Source organism: Tachyglossus aculeatus, chromosome 1 (assembly GCF_015852505.1).
Source record: "Tachyglossus aculeatus isolate mTacAcu1 chromosome 1, mTacAcu1.pri, whole genome shotgun sequence".
In the NCBI taxonomy this organism is placed as follows: domain Eukaryota; kingdom Metazoa; phylum Chordata; class Mammalia; order Monotremata; family Tachyglossidae; genus Tachyglossus; species Tachyglossus aculeatus.
In genome coordinates this window covers 123,249,666-123,266,356 of record NC_052066.1, presented here as the reverse complement: position 1 = coordinate 123,266,356, position 16,691 = coordinate 123,249,666, and the positions used below count along the sequence as shown (strand labels likewise).

The 16,691-nt window shown below is 40.7% G+C and overlaps 1 long non-coding RNA gene across 1 annotated transcript in view; it reads right to left on the bottom strand.

Annotated features, from left to right (window-relative positions):
• The window catches only part of LOC119929850, a 53,900-nt gene that overhangs the window by 30,373 nt on the left and 6,836 nt on the right, over window positions 1-16,691 (bottom strand). Inside the window, exon 2 of the long non-coding RNA XR_005451595.1 lies at window positions 7,290-7,352. This is a non-coding gene — a long non-coding RNA (uncharacterized LOC119929850). The remainder of the gene's footprint in view (window positions 1-7,289; window positions 7,353-16,691) is intronic.

Genomic DNA, 16,691 nt, shown 5'->3' with positions numbered 1-16,691 from the left:
GAAGTTTCACAATTATGAATACAAACTGTGATGTTTTACTAGCCTTATAATTTATGCTGCCTGAATGATGATGAAATCATTTGCAGCATCACAGCAAAAAGCAAAATCCTCGGACTGGATGGGCTACAAACAATGCAGCATTTCTAGCTCATGTAGAAATGTTAATTCCATCTATCACACAAGTTTATTATGAAAGACCCTGCACCTGTATAAGTGTAGAGGTGTAAAATTTGTAGTACGGTTGAAATGTTTTTAATAAAGTGCAAATGATGAGGAAAAAGATGGTCAGCCATCCAGGTCTCAGTTGGGCTTGGCTGGAAATTACCATTTAAATTTAAACAAAGGTTTAGATATTATTGAGAAAGATAGTATAATATCCTGAAGCAGCATCGTCAATCTTACTATTGACAGGCAAAAGACCATTTTTTGGCTTAATATGCACAATTCTTCGATAATGGCTCTGCCACATGTCTGCTGTGTGACTGTGCCTCAGTTACATCATCTGTAAAATTGAGATTAAGACTGTGAGCCTCATGTGGGACCAGGGCTATGTCTAACCTCATTAGCTTGTGTCTACCCCAGCGCTTAGTACAATGCCTGTCACATAATAATAATAAAAATAATAATGATAATAATAATAATTTTGGTATTTGTTAAGCACTTAGTGCAAAGCACTGTTCTAAGCGCTGGGGAGGATACAAAATGATCAGATTGTCCCACGTGGGGCTCACAGTCTTAATCCCCATTTTACAGATGAGCTAACAGGCACAGAGAAGTTAAGTGACTTGCCCGAAGTCACACCGCTGACAAGCGGTGGAGTCGGGATTTGAACCCATGACCTCTGACTCCCAAGCCCATGCTCTTTCCACTGAGCCACGCTGCTTCTCTAGTAAGGAGCATAGTAAGTACTGATCAAATACCATAAATAAAATGCAGGTTTTAAATTTTGGATAGAATGCTGCTGGGGAGCTTTCTTCCAACAGAGAATGATTATCTGAATAGAGCACAACTGTGATGTCTAAACCAGGGTTATGTCCAGTACCAAAGAGAAGCAGCGTGGTTCAGTGGAAAGAGCTTGGGCTTTGGAGTCAGAGGTCATGGGTTCAAATCCCGACTCCGCCACTTGTCAGCTGTGTGACTTTGGGCAAGTCACTTCACTTCTCTGTGCCTCAGTTCCCTCATCTGTAAAATGGGGATGAAGACTGTGAGCCCCCCGTGGGACAACCTGATCACCTTGTAACCTCCCCAGCGCTTAGAACAGTGCTTTGCACATAGTAAGCGCTTAATAAATTTCATTATTATTATTATTATTACCAGTCGAGGATCACATACTACAGCCCGAGTTTTCTCTAATGCAGGGCACCAGGAATGTAAACTGCCTTGTAGGTGAACAGAGTGCAGAATATCAGTTACCCAATTCTATGGTGAGTAGCAATGTTCACGGATAATTAAAGTAGCAAATAATTAACAGTTCCACCAGATGCAGGCCTTTATCACTTTCCAATACCTACACAATCCCCGAACTAGAACTATTAAAGCAAAGGCACTGATTGAGCACCTACTGTGGGCACTGTACTAAATGCTTAGAGAAGTACAGTGGAAGCAAAGACATGATCCCTATTCTCAGGTGTTTTACAAGGCTGTGAAGATACTAGGGATTAGGATATTAGGAAGTTTAGGATTTGATTTGCAGAACAGAGTGTATGAGAAGCAGCATAACCTAGTGCAAAGAGCAAGAAGAGCTTGGCAGTCAGAGGACCTGGGCTCTACTGTTTGTACATATTTATTACTCTATTTATTTATTTTACTTGTACATATCTATTCTATTTTATTTTGTTAGTATGTTTGGTTTTGTTCTCTGTCTCCCCGTTTTAGACTGTGAGCCCACTGTTGGGTAGGGACTGTCTCTGTATGTTGCCAACTTGTACTTCCCAAGTGCTTAGTACAGTGCTCTGCACACAGTAAGTGCTCAATAAATACGATTGATTGATTGATCAATTGCTTGCTATGTGACCTTGGGCAAATCACAACTTCTCTGGGCTTCAGTTCCCTCAACTGAGCCCCCTCCTTCCTCTCCCCGCCCCCCATCCTCCCGCCTTACCTCCTTCCCCTCCCCACAGTACCTGTATATATGTTTGTACATATTTACTACTCTATTTCTTTATTTTACTTGTACATATTTATTCTATTTTATTTTGTTAATGTGTTTTGTTTTGTTGTCTCTCTCCCCCTTCTGGACTGTGAGCCCGCTGCTGGGTTAGGGACCGTCTCAATATGTTGCCAGCTTGTACTTCCCAAGTGTTTAGTAGAGTGCTCAGCACACAGTAAGTGCTCAATAAATACGACAATGAATGAATGAATGAACTGTAAAATGGGGATTAAATACCTGTTCTTCCTCATGTTTAAACTGTGAGCCCAATGTGGGACACGGTCTGTGTTCAACCAGATTGGCATGTATTTACCCCAGCACTTAGAACAGAAAGAGGAGGAGAAAGAAGGAAAAGAAGAAGGAGCATGGTGGGTAATAGGAAGAGATAAACTTTCCCAGGTTAGGTTTTTTTTTTTGCTTCTTAATAGTATTTATTAAGCTTTTACTATGTGCCAGGCACTGCACTAAGCACAGAGAAAGAAATAAGCTAAGTCCCTGTCTCACACGGAGCTTGCAGTCTTAAGTGCCATTTTACAGAAGAAGCAACTGAGGCACAGAGAAATCAAGTGAGTTGTCTAAGAAAACATAGCAGGCAAGTGATGGAGTCAGAATTAGAACCCAGGTCCTTCTAACTCCCAGGGCCATGCTCATAAGTGGCCCAAGAAGACTATAAGAAGACTCTATCCTGTGCAGGTAAATTTATGCAAATGTCCTGTGTAGCTAATTCACACTAGGAATATTTTGTGTGATAAGCAGAGTTTTCCGAGAGAGAGAGAGAGAGAGAGAGAGAGAGAGAGAGAGTGTGTGTGTGTGTGTGTGTGTGTGTGTGTGTGCGCACAAAAGAGACAGTGAGAGAAAAACTGAATTAGGAAAAGAGAAGAACAGATGCGCTTGAAGGAAGAAGGTTAGGGAGCCAGGAGGAGGGAGAAACACAGGGAATGAAGATGAAAAGGAAGAGTGTGAAGGGTGTGGGAGGGTGTGGTAAAGAAGGAGCACTTTCCTAAATCCATAAGTCTCCCTGAAAACATGGTTTCACAGGACGTATCTGACAACCTTGTGCCAAAGGAAATTCAAATTTCATATTAAAAAACCAGACTGTTTAATAGGTCCTACCAAACGGCACGACATAGTGAAAGTCCCCCAACCCGCTCTGATGGGATAGCCGAACTACTAACTCTGCTACTTTGAAGGATTAGCTCTAGGGATGATTAGTTGAATTCCTTAATAGATTACTTTATGCAAATGTTCAGATTAATATTTTTTTCCATTTCTGCTTGATTTCTTTGCCCTTCACGATTGAAAGCAAACTCCTGTAGGTCGACAGCTGGTAACACGGGAAAGTTTACTAGGGCTGTGCCTTTGGTAATGAAGGTTTATGACCAAGGAAACAAAAGGCAATCCTGAAAGAAGCACCTGGTAGTCGTGGGCAGCAAAGACCATAATGGCTACTAAGGCGGGGTGCCCTGTACAGTTCCATTTGTTTTAATGGTACTTGTTAAGCGCTTACTATGCGCCAAGCACTGTTCTAAGCTCAAGAGTAGATTACAAGACAATCAGGTGGACACAGTCCCTGTCCCACATGGGTTTTACAGTCTAAGTAACCGAGGACATGTCGCACGGAAAGGGAACGTGATAAATCACTCCACTATGGACACTTTGGCACTCTGCTGCTATCACTCTGGACATTCATGGGTTTGGTACATAAAATTAACGTATGCGCTTTACAGTGTGCTGGACACTCGCCCAACTTCTCGTGCACTGTAGCTGCCACTGCCCAGGTGGGAACGTGCTTAGCAAGGCCGAAAGAGGGTGAGGGGTTCTGCGTAGCCCATCGGCACTACAAGTCCCAGTGACTTCAGGATGGCCTTGAGCTTGTATGTAATTTCCACGAGACTCCGTCGTCACAGCTTGATAGATATATCAAATATTATTATAGATACAGCTATAGGTGCCAATTTCATGGGGTAATTTTCCTCACAGCTATTGGAACCGGACTGCCAATCACTCCCCCTCAGGCCTCTACTGGTAAACCTGACAGTTTCCAGTTAGGGGCCATAAAACCAGTTCTGGCCTGTTAGCTCTTAGTTCTAGCTTCTCCAAAAATCTCTGCCTTTTTCTTATCCTAGCACTAAAAGTGAGTACTTGGCATACGTAGATACAAATAAAATGCATAATCTACTTTTTATCCCTAATCAATGGCATCATCATCATCATCAATCGTATTTATTGAGCGCTTACTATGTGCAGAGCACTGTACTAAGCGCTTGGGAAGTACAAATTGGCAACATATAGAGACAGTCCCTACCTAACAGTGGGCTCACAGTCTAAAAGGGGGAGACAGAGAACAAAACCATACTAACAAAATAAAATAAATAGGATAGATATGTACAAGTAAAATAGAGTAATAAATATGTACAAACATATATACATATATACAGGGCACCGATGTGTGGCACAAAGCAAACTGCTCAGAAATTATAAGACTTTCCGCAGACTACAAAAAGCGAAACAAATTGAAAAATCATGTGCAGCTGAGATTTTCTAGACCTCAAAAATCAACTACCATATTTTCAGTATATTAAGATTGCTATCCTCATCTGTTTTAAGAGGCTTCTATTGTTTCATCAATGGAGATGCATCTATGCGAGAACTAACCACTGAGCCCCAAACACACAGATTCATTAGAGAGGGAGTATTAGTTGATGATTGTCAAACGAAAGCTGTTTGACTAACACATCAATCGATTGTATCTGCTGTGTGCAGAGCACTGTTCTAAACACTTGGGACAATTCAATACAGTTGACAGATACAATCCCTGCCTGCAAGGAGATAGGCATATGTGTATTTATGGAAATAATAACTGGTGCATATGTAAGCACATATTTGAAAGTAAATGATCCTTTTCTCCTCTCCCTTCTCAGTTTGCCACGTGGCTGAGTTTGATATCTTTGGGAGGTATTACTTGACTTTAGTGAACAATTCACTCTCACAGAGTACAAACTCAATCTTTGCTAATGAATAACTCTCTTTGGTTTTATAGACCACAGGCCCAGAAATGAATTACTAACCTAGAACACGTTTTATGAAGACAGGAATAAGATAAACTTCAGGTACTCCAGAACACCATTTCATTCAGCTCACACGCTACGCGATTGCTTCAACTGTGATTTTTCTACAAAGTATGAAAAAATGGCTGTAGACCGGTGTGGTTTGTCCAAAATATTTTTGCCTCCATCAGCTAGGTGGCAAATGAATAGAAACCTCAGTGTCTAGGTTTTTGTGCGTACACATTAAAAACAACTATATTAACACTTCTTGAAGTCTAAGGCAGTAAGCAGCTGCAAACATCCGACTGAAAGCCCCATCTGCTGCTTCACAGCTTCCAGTCGAGGATGTTTACAGTCGCTCACTGTCAGTGCCAATATCCATTCTTTAGGTGTTAACTTACATACGGTCTCAGGCAGGTTGCTTTATGAAGGATTTTACCATTCTCTTCTTTGTCATTTCAGTTTAGTTATCGGTACACTGATTTCCTGTGCTCTGATTGGTATGGTAACAAAGGCCCCTATTGAAAAAATCGCCCCCCAAAGTCAATCAACGGCATTTATTATGTGCGGAACACTACACTAAATGCTTGAAAAAATATAATATAGTTGGCAGGCACAATCCTGCCCCACAAGGAGCTTACAGACTAGAGAGGGAGAAGAGGTTATTTAGCTATCAAGAGACATCCTCCAGATGTTGGATAGTTTACAGACTACATAGATTCATGGCAAAATATAAGCACTAAAAATAGTCCTGTTTCAGAGTTGAGAAATAATTGGAAGATGTCAAGACCTTTGGTATTAAGAACACAGTACTAATTACATAAGAGAGTTAACTTCTACAGGCAAAAGTAACTAAACATTAAAAAAACCTATTTTGGGCCCAGGGTTACTGCTAAAAGCAGCTTCAAAATAATTTTCACATATCATAAAGAAAAAGCCCCAGTCCAAAAATAATATACTCAAGAACAGAAAAAATAAACGGCTCCAAGAAACAGTTTTCCATGTGAAAGTATCCACTTTGGATCTAAATTCTAGTCTATAAAGAAGTGCAGAAAACATGAATCTTGGCTCTTTTACGAATAAGAAACGTCCAGCATTAATTGGTGGGAAAAGAAAAACTAGCTTAGTACTTCATAGCATTTTACAGATCAACATTTTCCATTGGAAAAACATAAAATCCACCACCCACAGCACAGTGACACCCATTAACTTCAATTTGTGTATTCTGAATCCACTCCCATTCTCTAATGAAAATAAATGAGGAACAATGAAGACGTAACACTAGTAGTGCCTATTTTCCTGAAGTAACTCAAAACCAGGCCAAGACCGATTAACTGAAGTTGATGTAGGACGAACGGTGTGTCAGATTTTTAAAAGAAATTAACCAGTCACTTTGGTTACTGGAAAGGTTATTGGCAAGAAATAAGTGGCATTTTTATTGACTGATAAATATGAAGAGCTCCATAAATCACAAATTCAAAACACTGGGCTATTTTTTCATTCCAGAGATAGGAAAATTAATCTTTTAGGCAGCAGGTAAAAATGAAAAGCTGAATTATGCTGTGGCCTTTCACTTTATTAAGGACTGACTTTAAGATATTAAACATCCTAGGAAACCACTTTTCTCAATGGGTCAAGTCACATAAGCGAACAAAGCAAACTTTATCAGTGCTGTGCAATTCTACATTCCAGGAATTCCTAGCACTTGGCATCCACGTACCACTCGAGACTAGAGAGGGTAAGTCAATCTACTTAGCAAAAGCACTGCTACAAGCTTCATGAAGTTCTCACCATAGTGCCCACTTCACATAAAAGTTACAGACTAGGTACTCTTTAATTTAGTAAATAACTCCCCAACCCATCTGCATTGGTAGGCAGGAAGAATGTCACAGGAACTGTTTACATATGGAAACTCTCACATACTTTTCTTAAGGTGAAGGGTCCAATGGTTGTTTGGGAATTTTACCTCCTTTAAATGCTATGCAAAAAATAGAAAAAAGGGAACAAGTTGCTGTTTATGGTAACTAACTTCATAGGCAGGCATGAACAAATAACTCAGTGACAGCAAAGAAAAGATTTCAATGTAATCTTACCTTGACACAAATCTGGGAAATTAGTCTTTCTTCTAGAACTGTATTACTACGATGGACAATTCTCTAAAAGAAAAATGAAGGACAAAAAGATCTTAGTTGATTGAATTCATGATATGAAAGACTTCATAACAGCAACATTACAGAACTTCAGTACCATTATGCATGTGTTTTTTTTTTAAAGTCTTTGTAAGGCACAAGTTAGATACCTCCGTGAAAGTCAAATGCAAGGTCATCTCTACAAAATGCTGAGCAACTTAGCCAGCATGATAAAAGTCAATTTACAAAATGCTACGTGTGTGTGCATTCGGATATATAGCTATGTATATCCACATTTAGGTATAGCTATTAAATCTGTATGTGTGAATGTCTCCCCCTTCTAGACTGTGAGCCCACTGTTGGGTAGGGACTTTATATGTTGCCAACTTGTACTTCCCAAGCGCTTAGTACAGTGCTCTGCACACAGTAAGCACTCAATAAATACAATTGATTGATTGAATATATGCACACACACACATATATATATATATAGAGAGAGAGAGAGAGAGAAAGAAAGAGAAAAAGAGAGTTATCTAAAAAGTTGCTAATGTTCTAGCTATTCGGCATTTATAACATACCTATACCATTAAAAAGGTCAGCTAAAATCTAAAAACGTACTAGCCAAAGTAACTGAGGAACAAAAAGGAAAAAGGTCAGTACTGAGAGAAGAATGGACGTGAGAAAGTGGTGGGAGCCATCTTCTGCACTTACAGTGCAACAATGACACTGATTTCAGTGGTGGGAATAGGTAAATGAAGGTAGAGAAGTTTTTGTTTTAAATCCGTCAGTTTTTCTTCCAATTCCCAAAATGTCTGTGTATGTTTAATAAAATAAACATGAAAAACTAGACAGTATAATTGAAAGCATCATAGCCTAGTGGAAAGAGCATGAGCCCGGGAATCAGAAGACCTGGGTTCTAATTCCAGCCAAGCTTGCCACCTGTCTGTGGTACAGTCTTGGACAAATCACTTAACTTTCCTGTGACTCAGTTCCCTCACCTGCTAAATGGGGATTCAACATCTGTTCCCCCTGCTACTTAGACTGCGAGCCCTAAGTGGGACCTAATTATCCTGTATCTACCCAAATGTTTAGTGCAGTGCTTGGCATATAGTAGCAACTTAAATACCACAATTATAAACAATATTTTAAGGGAAGCCTGCTCTTGCTGTTGGCCTCATGACACATAAAATCGTAATGGCCTTGAAGAGGTTCACTCTGTAGAAAACAGAAAATTCAAACCTTGAATCTAATTCTAGGTCACAAAAATCAGTTCACATTCAGTTATTACTACATCTATACAACACAGAGAAAATGTCAGCCACAAGACGAAGGCCTTAATCTTAAAAGAACGAAAAACTGCTTTTAATCCGTAGCATGAGACTTCAATGGGAATTTCATCTTCCTCTAGCATCACTCCAGTGTGTAAGATACCTTCATTCATTCATTCAATCATATTTATTGAGCGCTTACTTTGTGCAGAGCACTTTACTAAGTGCTTGGAAAGTACAATTCAGCAACAGATAGAGACAATCCCTACCCAACAATGGGCTCACAGCCTAGAAGGGGGAGACAGACAACAAAACAAAACAAGTAGAGAGGCATCAATACCATCATAATAGATAAGCAGAATTATAAATACATATTAATAAAAGAGTAATAAATATGTACAAATATACACAAGTGCTGTGGGAAGGGGGTAGAGCAGAGGAAAAGGGGGGCTCAGTCTGGGAAGGTCTCCTGGAGGAAGTGAGCTCTCAGTAGGGCTTTGAAAAGGGGAAGAGAGCTAGTTTGGTAAACATAGGCATCATAAATTGTAATGTTTATTGTGAATATCACATTTTAAAATATTTTAAAAGATTCTTATTTGTGACTACAAATATACCAAATTCATTCTTCTATGAATCTTGTTTTAGCAGTTTAAATTAAATGTGATGATTGTTGACAATCCTTTAACTCCATTTTACTAATTGATAGAGAGAAAAGACAAATTATACAGTGAGTCCAGGAATGATGAAGCAGTCATCGAGGTTAGATAAGCTTTTCTAGTCACTATTTCCCCTGCCCCTCACTGCCACCTCTGCACTTGTAGTCACCTAAAACCTTGAGTTGTCGCCCTCTCCTTATGCCCCTACCACCTAGGTTGCTTTGTCCTACCTGTAACATTTTAGCAACTCTCCCCTCCTAGACCGAAAACCAACTGAGGGCAGGGATCAGGGATTAAAAACTATTACACTCTCCCAACAGCTTAGTTCAGTGCTCTGAAGAAGTGGCATTAGTCTATTGGATAAAGCATGGGCTGGGGACTCAGAAGGACATGGGTTCATTCAGTCATATTTATCGAGGGCTTACTGTGTGCCAAGCACTGTACTAAGCACTTGGGAGAGTACAATATAATAGTAAACAGGCTCATTTCCTGCCTGGGCTCTAATCCCGGTTCTGCCACTTGTCTGCTGTGATTTTGGGCAAGTCATTTAATTTCTTTGTGCCTCACCTGTAAAATGGGGATTAAGACCATGAGCCCCATGTGGAGAAAGTGCAACCTGATTAGTTTGTATTTATCCCAGTGCTTAGAACAAGTGCCTGGAAAATAGTAAGCATTTAAATACCATTAAAAAAGTGCTCAATAAAATATGACAGAAGCACTCTCAGCCTCCCATACTGCTTATATATACAATTTACATATTCTAGCACTTCCATTAATCTATGGTTTATTTTAGTGTCTGCCCCCCTATGCTAGACTGTAAAATCTCTGAGGACAGGGATTACATCTACTAATCCCATTGTACCCTCCCAAGCATTTAGTACAGTACTCTGCTCATTGTAAGTATTCATTAAATACTGCATACAACGGTCCATTTCTTACATTTAGTAGTAGAATGCTGAAGTGGAAGGTGCACATGCAGGGAAAGGAGGGAAGCTGACATCAATTTTATCCTCCCAATGGCATCTAATTTCTTTCCCTCCCTCCCTCAGAAATTCCTCTGGTTCCTTACGTACCCTCTGGATCCCTGCGCTCAGCACTTGGAACTCTAAAATAAATCCTGGGAAGGGAGGGAGGATCCATGCAGAACAGAGGGAGGAAGGGGCAAAAGTAGACACTGCAGAGGTGAAAAGCTATTTATACCCCCACAATTAAAGAAAACAAGCAAAGAGCTAGGGAATCTGCTGATGAAGCCTTCATCATCACCTTTTCCTCCTACCTCCCAAACTTGCCTAACCCTGAAAATACTCAAAATTAGAAGTGTATGTCTAAGAAAACTGACCTTAAGGTAATTTCTGTTGCTTGCTGTTCTTACAGATAAATTCCAAGATTAGAATTAGAAGAAAATGGTCTCACAGAGGTCCAATCTGATCAGCTTGTACCTAACCTAGTATTTAATCCAGTGCCTGGCACAGAGTTAAGCACCCTCCTCCCAGACCGAGCCCCCTCCTTCCCCTCCCCATCCCCCCGGCCCTACCTCCTTCCCCTCCCCACAGCACCTTTATGTTGGTACATATTTATTACTCTATTTATTTTACTTGTACATATTTACTATTCTATTTATTTTATTTTGTTAATATGTTTTGTTTTTTTGTCTGTCTCCCCCTTCTACACTGTGAGCCCGCTGTTGGGTAGGGACCGTCTCTAGATGTTGCCAACTTGTACTTCCCAAGCGCTTAGTACAGTGCTCTGCACACAGTAAGTGCTCAATAAATCATCATCATCATCAATCGTATTTATTGAGCGCTTACTATGTGCAGAGCACTGTACTAAGCGCTTGGGAAGTACAAGTTGGCAACATCTAGAGACGGTCCCTACCCAACAGCGGGCTCACAGTGTAGAAGGGGGAGACAGACAAAAAACCAAAACATATTTACAAAATAAAATAAATAGAATAGTAAATATGTACAAGTAAAATAGAGTAATAAATACGATTGAATGAATGAATTAAAAACAAAAACTAAGGAAAAAAAAAAGTTCCCCTGGGGTTTCCATTATTCTCTGCTTGTCCACTGTCTGTCAGTACTAGGAGAGAAAAGGGCACGTAGGGTTGTATGGGGAGAGTCAGTTACTCAAGTCTCTCTCTTATACAGCATTTATTGAGAACCTATTATGTGCAGGACAGTATATTAAATGTTCAAAATAAAGCTAGGAGACAATCTCTATCTTCAAGAAGCTCATATCAAGTGGGAAGACAAAGACGATACATTACAGGTAGGGGGAAGAAATGGAAAGGTGGGCATGTGGATGAGTATGAGGTTAAACTGTATACAAGTCAACAGTGTGGAACTGCTACAGACAGTTGCACGTGCATAAGTGTGGAGATGGCACAAAAATGCAGAGTGGTAGTTGAGAGGATCTGACCTGGGGAGTAAAAAAAAAAAAAAATGAATCTAGGAAAGCCTCCTAGAGGAGATGGAGTTTTAGCAGGGTTTTGAAGATAGGCAGATTTGTGGTCCAGTAGACTTGATGGAGGTGGGATGGGCAGGGGTGCTCCAGGGAGGAGGAAGAGTATGAGCAAGAAGTTAGAGGTGGAGAGATGAGAACGATGCCCAGTGAATAGGTTGGATTGAGAGGAAGAATGAGAGCTAAGGTGTAGTGAGGAAAGAACAATGGAATAAGTGAGAGGGAGAGAGTAGACAATAATTTAAAGCCAATTCTTAAAGAGCTTTTTGCTTGATGCAGGGAGGAATGGGAAGCAAATGAATGTTTTCAAGGAATAGGCAGATGCTTATAGAACATTTTAGAAAACATTTCAGGCAGAGTGAACTCAAGATGGAAGAGACAAGTGATGAGGCTCAGCCAGTGGGATATGACTAATGTGGGGATCAGGCTGGTGTCATTCAGATGGAGAGAAAGGGGTAGGTCTGGAAGACAGAAACATGACAACAATCAGCTCAGCCTTTCACAAATTCTTGGGCCTCCATCTCTCTCTACATCCCTAGAGTGAAGCAGCAATACTGTTTGGCACTGACAGAGGAGAAAGAATGAATACTGGAGCAGAGGTGAATGAAACAGAATATGTTGCAAGTACTAGGGAGGGGAGGCAAGGAACTGAGGGTGAAAGGGCCATAAGTGAAAGTGTAAGAAAGTTCTTGAAGCAAGAGAATGAGGACGGATGACAGAAGATGAACTTCCTTCTGGTTTATTTCTTCTCCATTGCTTCCTGAAGCTATTGACAGTAACCATTTTTCCCCTCTCTTCCTCATGTTTTAACTCAAAGCAATTCTCTAAATAGTAGGGGTTTTTTTGGGATTCTCTTTTCAAGTACATCTATAACCAGACCTCTCAATAATGTATGCCAGGGAAACAGGAAAGTCGGAATATTAATCACTGGATTCTCTTTTGCTCAGAAGACAGGGAGAATGTGCAGGGGAGGGGCAGATAAAAAGACAGGGTAGACATGGAGGAATAAACACAGGAGGGTTCACTTTCCTCTGTTTCCAAGGAACATCCATTTCTTGGGACATAAACCCATCACTGTTTAGAATACTTTCACGAGTGTTAGTAAAAGACTGACTTTTGTCACAGGGTCTGTAGCTAAGCAATAGAATTCAGATTCTAAGTGTCTACAATCATATAAATGGAAGATACCACCACCAGTCTGATTTTTAATAAAAATTTAGAGCCTAAAAATTAAGACTACTATTAGTTGATTTTCAATCCACTTGCTTCAGATTTTAGCAGAAAGTGAAGCTTGTTCTGGAAACAGTATTATTATTTAACTGTTACCCCCCACACACTTGGTACAATGCATTGTGTTAAGCACTCGGGAAGTACTAAATAAAGTAGTGACATCGTCCCTGACACGGAGGATTATTCTGCAATGCAGGAAGTTATGGTATGTGCCTAAATACCTGCTTGGCAATCCATCAGCAGTATTTATTAAGCACCTGTGCAAATGCAAAACCCTTTACTAAACACTTGGAAAGGTAAAACAAACAAAACACATGGTTCCTACCAACAATGAACTTGGAATGGAGTGGGGGAGGCAGACATGCAAAACACAAAGAGGGAAGAAGTAAGAACATGGATCAAATAAGGTACCAAAGTGAACAGAAATGGAATATTGGTATAAGCCAGAGTAATTGAATGTGCAGCTCAACATACGTATCAATAAGTGGATGGGAAGGGTCTTAGCACAGGAGTACTGAGGGTGACCGCTCGGCTGGTATGAGTTGGTGTGTTGGGAATTGCTTCCTGGATGAGATGAGGTTTTAGAAGGGATTTGGAAAAGGACATGGGCTGAGGTCTAGAAAATTTGGAAGGGGAGTGAGCTCCAGGGCAAACAAACATCATGAGCAATGGGTCACACAGGCAGGCGAGTTGAAAGTAAGGTACAGCTAAGATGAATTTGGGAGGAGCAAAATAGAAGCTGGAGGGAAGTGGTTGAAAAGAACTGATGTGTCAGATGGAGAAATCTGGTGGAAAGCCTTGAAACCAAGTGAGGCATTTCTACTTGATGCAGAGGGAGATGGGCAGCCACTGGAGGTTTTGGATGCTTTCCACAACTATAGAAACCATCTTATCCTTCCCTACTCAATGCTACTGCCGAAATTCCTGCTCATCACGTCCCTCTGACCTTATTAATCCCACTCGAAAAGCACCGACAACTGCTTCCATTTACTTATGGATCACGATCAAGAACCTCATCCTCTGCTTCAAGCTCTTCATCAAACATTCCCAAATTACATTATCTCTCATTGCCTTCTCTATTAAGTCCAGCTTACATTCTGTGACTGGGACCGTGTCTCTGCATGTGTTAACACAAATCTTGATTCTAACAATTACAGAATAAATTGACCACAATTGAACATGACATTCTATGCAGTTGGGCCTTGTAATTCAGTACATCCAACTTGCTCTGCTGCACTGTATTCTCTCAAGCACTTGGTATAACGCTCTGCACACAGCAAGCACTGAAATACCACTGACTGCTCGATCTGACACGATGGGCGTTTGGACAGAGAAGCTGGGGCAGATTTTGAAAATGTTGCTGAAGGTCTGGCACATGCTGATTATGGAGGTTGAGAGGGAGGAGTCAAAAATAATGCCAAGTTACAGGCTTGAAAGGTGGGGACAATGATAGCACCAACTTTCATTCAATCGTATTTATTGAGCACTTACTGTGTGCAGACCACTGTACTAAGCACTTGGAAAGTACAACTCAGCAACAAATAGAGACAATCCCTGGGAAGCAGCATGGTGCAGAGGTTAGAACACAGTCCGGGAGTCAGAAGGTCATGGGTTCTAATCCCAGCTCTGTCACTTGTCTGCTGTGTGGCCTTGGGCAAGTCACCTCACTTCTCTGTGCCTCAGCTACCTCATCCGTAAAATGGAGATTGAGACTGTGAGCCCCACATGGGACAGGGACTGTGTCCAACCCAATTTGCTGGTAGCCACCTTGTTCATGAGATGAGAAATATCTTGGAATGGAAGAAACAAACAACAGGCTTCCCAGCAATGAGTCTCAACCCTGGGAAAGAGCAACTACTAGTGTTTTCAGGAAGTCAATGGTATTTACTCAGCACTTACCGTCTGCAGAGCACTATACTAAGCTCTTGGGAAAGTACAATATAACAGAGTTGGTAGATATGTTTCCCGTCCCTGTCCTGTCTAGAGGGGGAAAGATGCAAGCAAATGGATATGCATGATGATTGTGGAAGCCAGGGGGTGAATTTTGCCACTTATCAAAACCATGGTATGTTGCCATCTCTTGGGAAGGAAATAATAATTTGTGTGGAAAGATTGAACACACAGCTTTTGTTCACCAGATCCCATAAATTCAATTCACCCACTGAGTCTTGAGGATGGTAGAATCAAAACAAAAGGAAACCCTTCTTCACACAGCTAATCGGAAACATATGGAAATCATAACCACAAAAAAAGTTGAACAGGCCAAAAACATGAGGAGGTTCAAGAACTGTGTTTAAATTCTTGGATAAGAAGTCCATAATGGGTTTCCAGAAAGTTAGGGATGTAAACAGTAAAGTTAGAGGATAATGTCTATTAAGGTGGAGACTTAGAAGGACATATAACTCCTTTAAAGACAAACTGTTGCCTCTGAAGGCAGAATTCTGGACTTAGGTTGTTACCTAGATTAGGTTACAATAAAACTTGGTCAAAACAAAACCTTTTTTTTTGCTACATTCAAAATGCTTACAAGGCAAAATTTGGAATACCATGAATACATTTGAATATTATCTTTCATTTGTCAATAATGATGAATGAGAGCCAGAATGCTGAATAATAATAATGATAATAACAGCATTTGTTAGGCACTTACTACCAGGCATTGTAATAAGAGCTGGGGCAAATTGGGTTGGACACAGTCCCTGTCCCACGTGGGGCTCAGAGTTTCAATCCCCATTTTACGGATGAGAGAACTGAGGCCCAGAGGAGTGAAGTGACTTGCCCAAGGTCACACAGCAGACAAGTGGCGAAGCCGGGATTAGAACTCATGATCCTCTGACTCCTGGGCCTGGGCTGTATCCCCTATGCCATGCGGGTTACTAAAGATAATAGCAATCTAAGGGAATGGATAAAAACTCCCATAGAGTTACGATATGTCTGTAAACATTTAGTGTAGCGTAAAACTTATTTTGGGTGCTAATATCTTTTAAGTGAACAAATACAAAAAGAAGTGTAAATACATTTTCAATTTTAGTGAAAACGTAGTGAATAAAGACTCTTTCTATCAGATTACATAATATTCCCCACTAACACTGCCAAACTCACAGCATATTTTTGTCAGGCTGTTTTTTGCTCTCTTCCAGTGTGAAGCAACTTATTACCAAATTACAAATGGAGAAACAGGGGCAACAATGTTATTCAAATGGTGAAACCAGATGCAGAGACAGGGAAAATGAAAGTACTGATTTTGGCAACATGTTCCCAGTTGGTTAGGATCCTCCTGAGTGATAAGATTGAGAATCCAGGCAAATAGATTTACTATATCACTTTGATGCTTGCCCAGGCATTTATCAGAAGAAAATGTAGGAGGATGGTTTAAGAGATTCACCTTCTCTAGCGATCTTATCTGTGCACTTTCTGTAACCTCTACCAGGGGCTGGCAGCCCCTGATTCATGTGCCAGGGCACTGAAAAAGCACCACACACTGTCTCTGGAATCCTGCTGGTTGGGAGGAAAGGGCCTCTGAGCCACCTGGAGTTGATCAGCTCCCTTCCACACTGCCTTTGCACTTGGATTTGCATCCTTTATTCACCGCTCCTTCAGCCTCACAGCGCTTATGTACACAAACATAATTGATTTATATTACTTATATTCATGTCTGGCTCCCCTTCCAGACTGTAAGCTCGTTGTGGTCAGGGAACGTGCCTACCCATTCTGTTATATTTTACTCACCCAAGTGCTCTGCACACAGC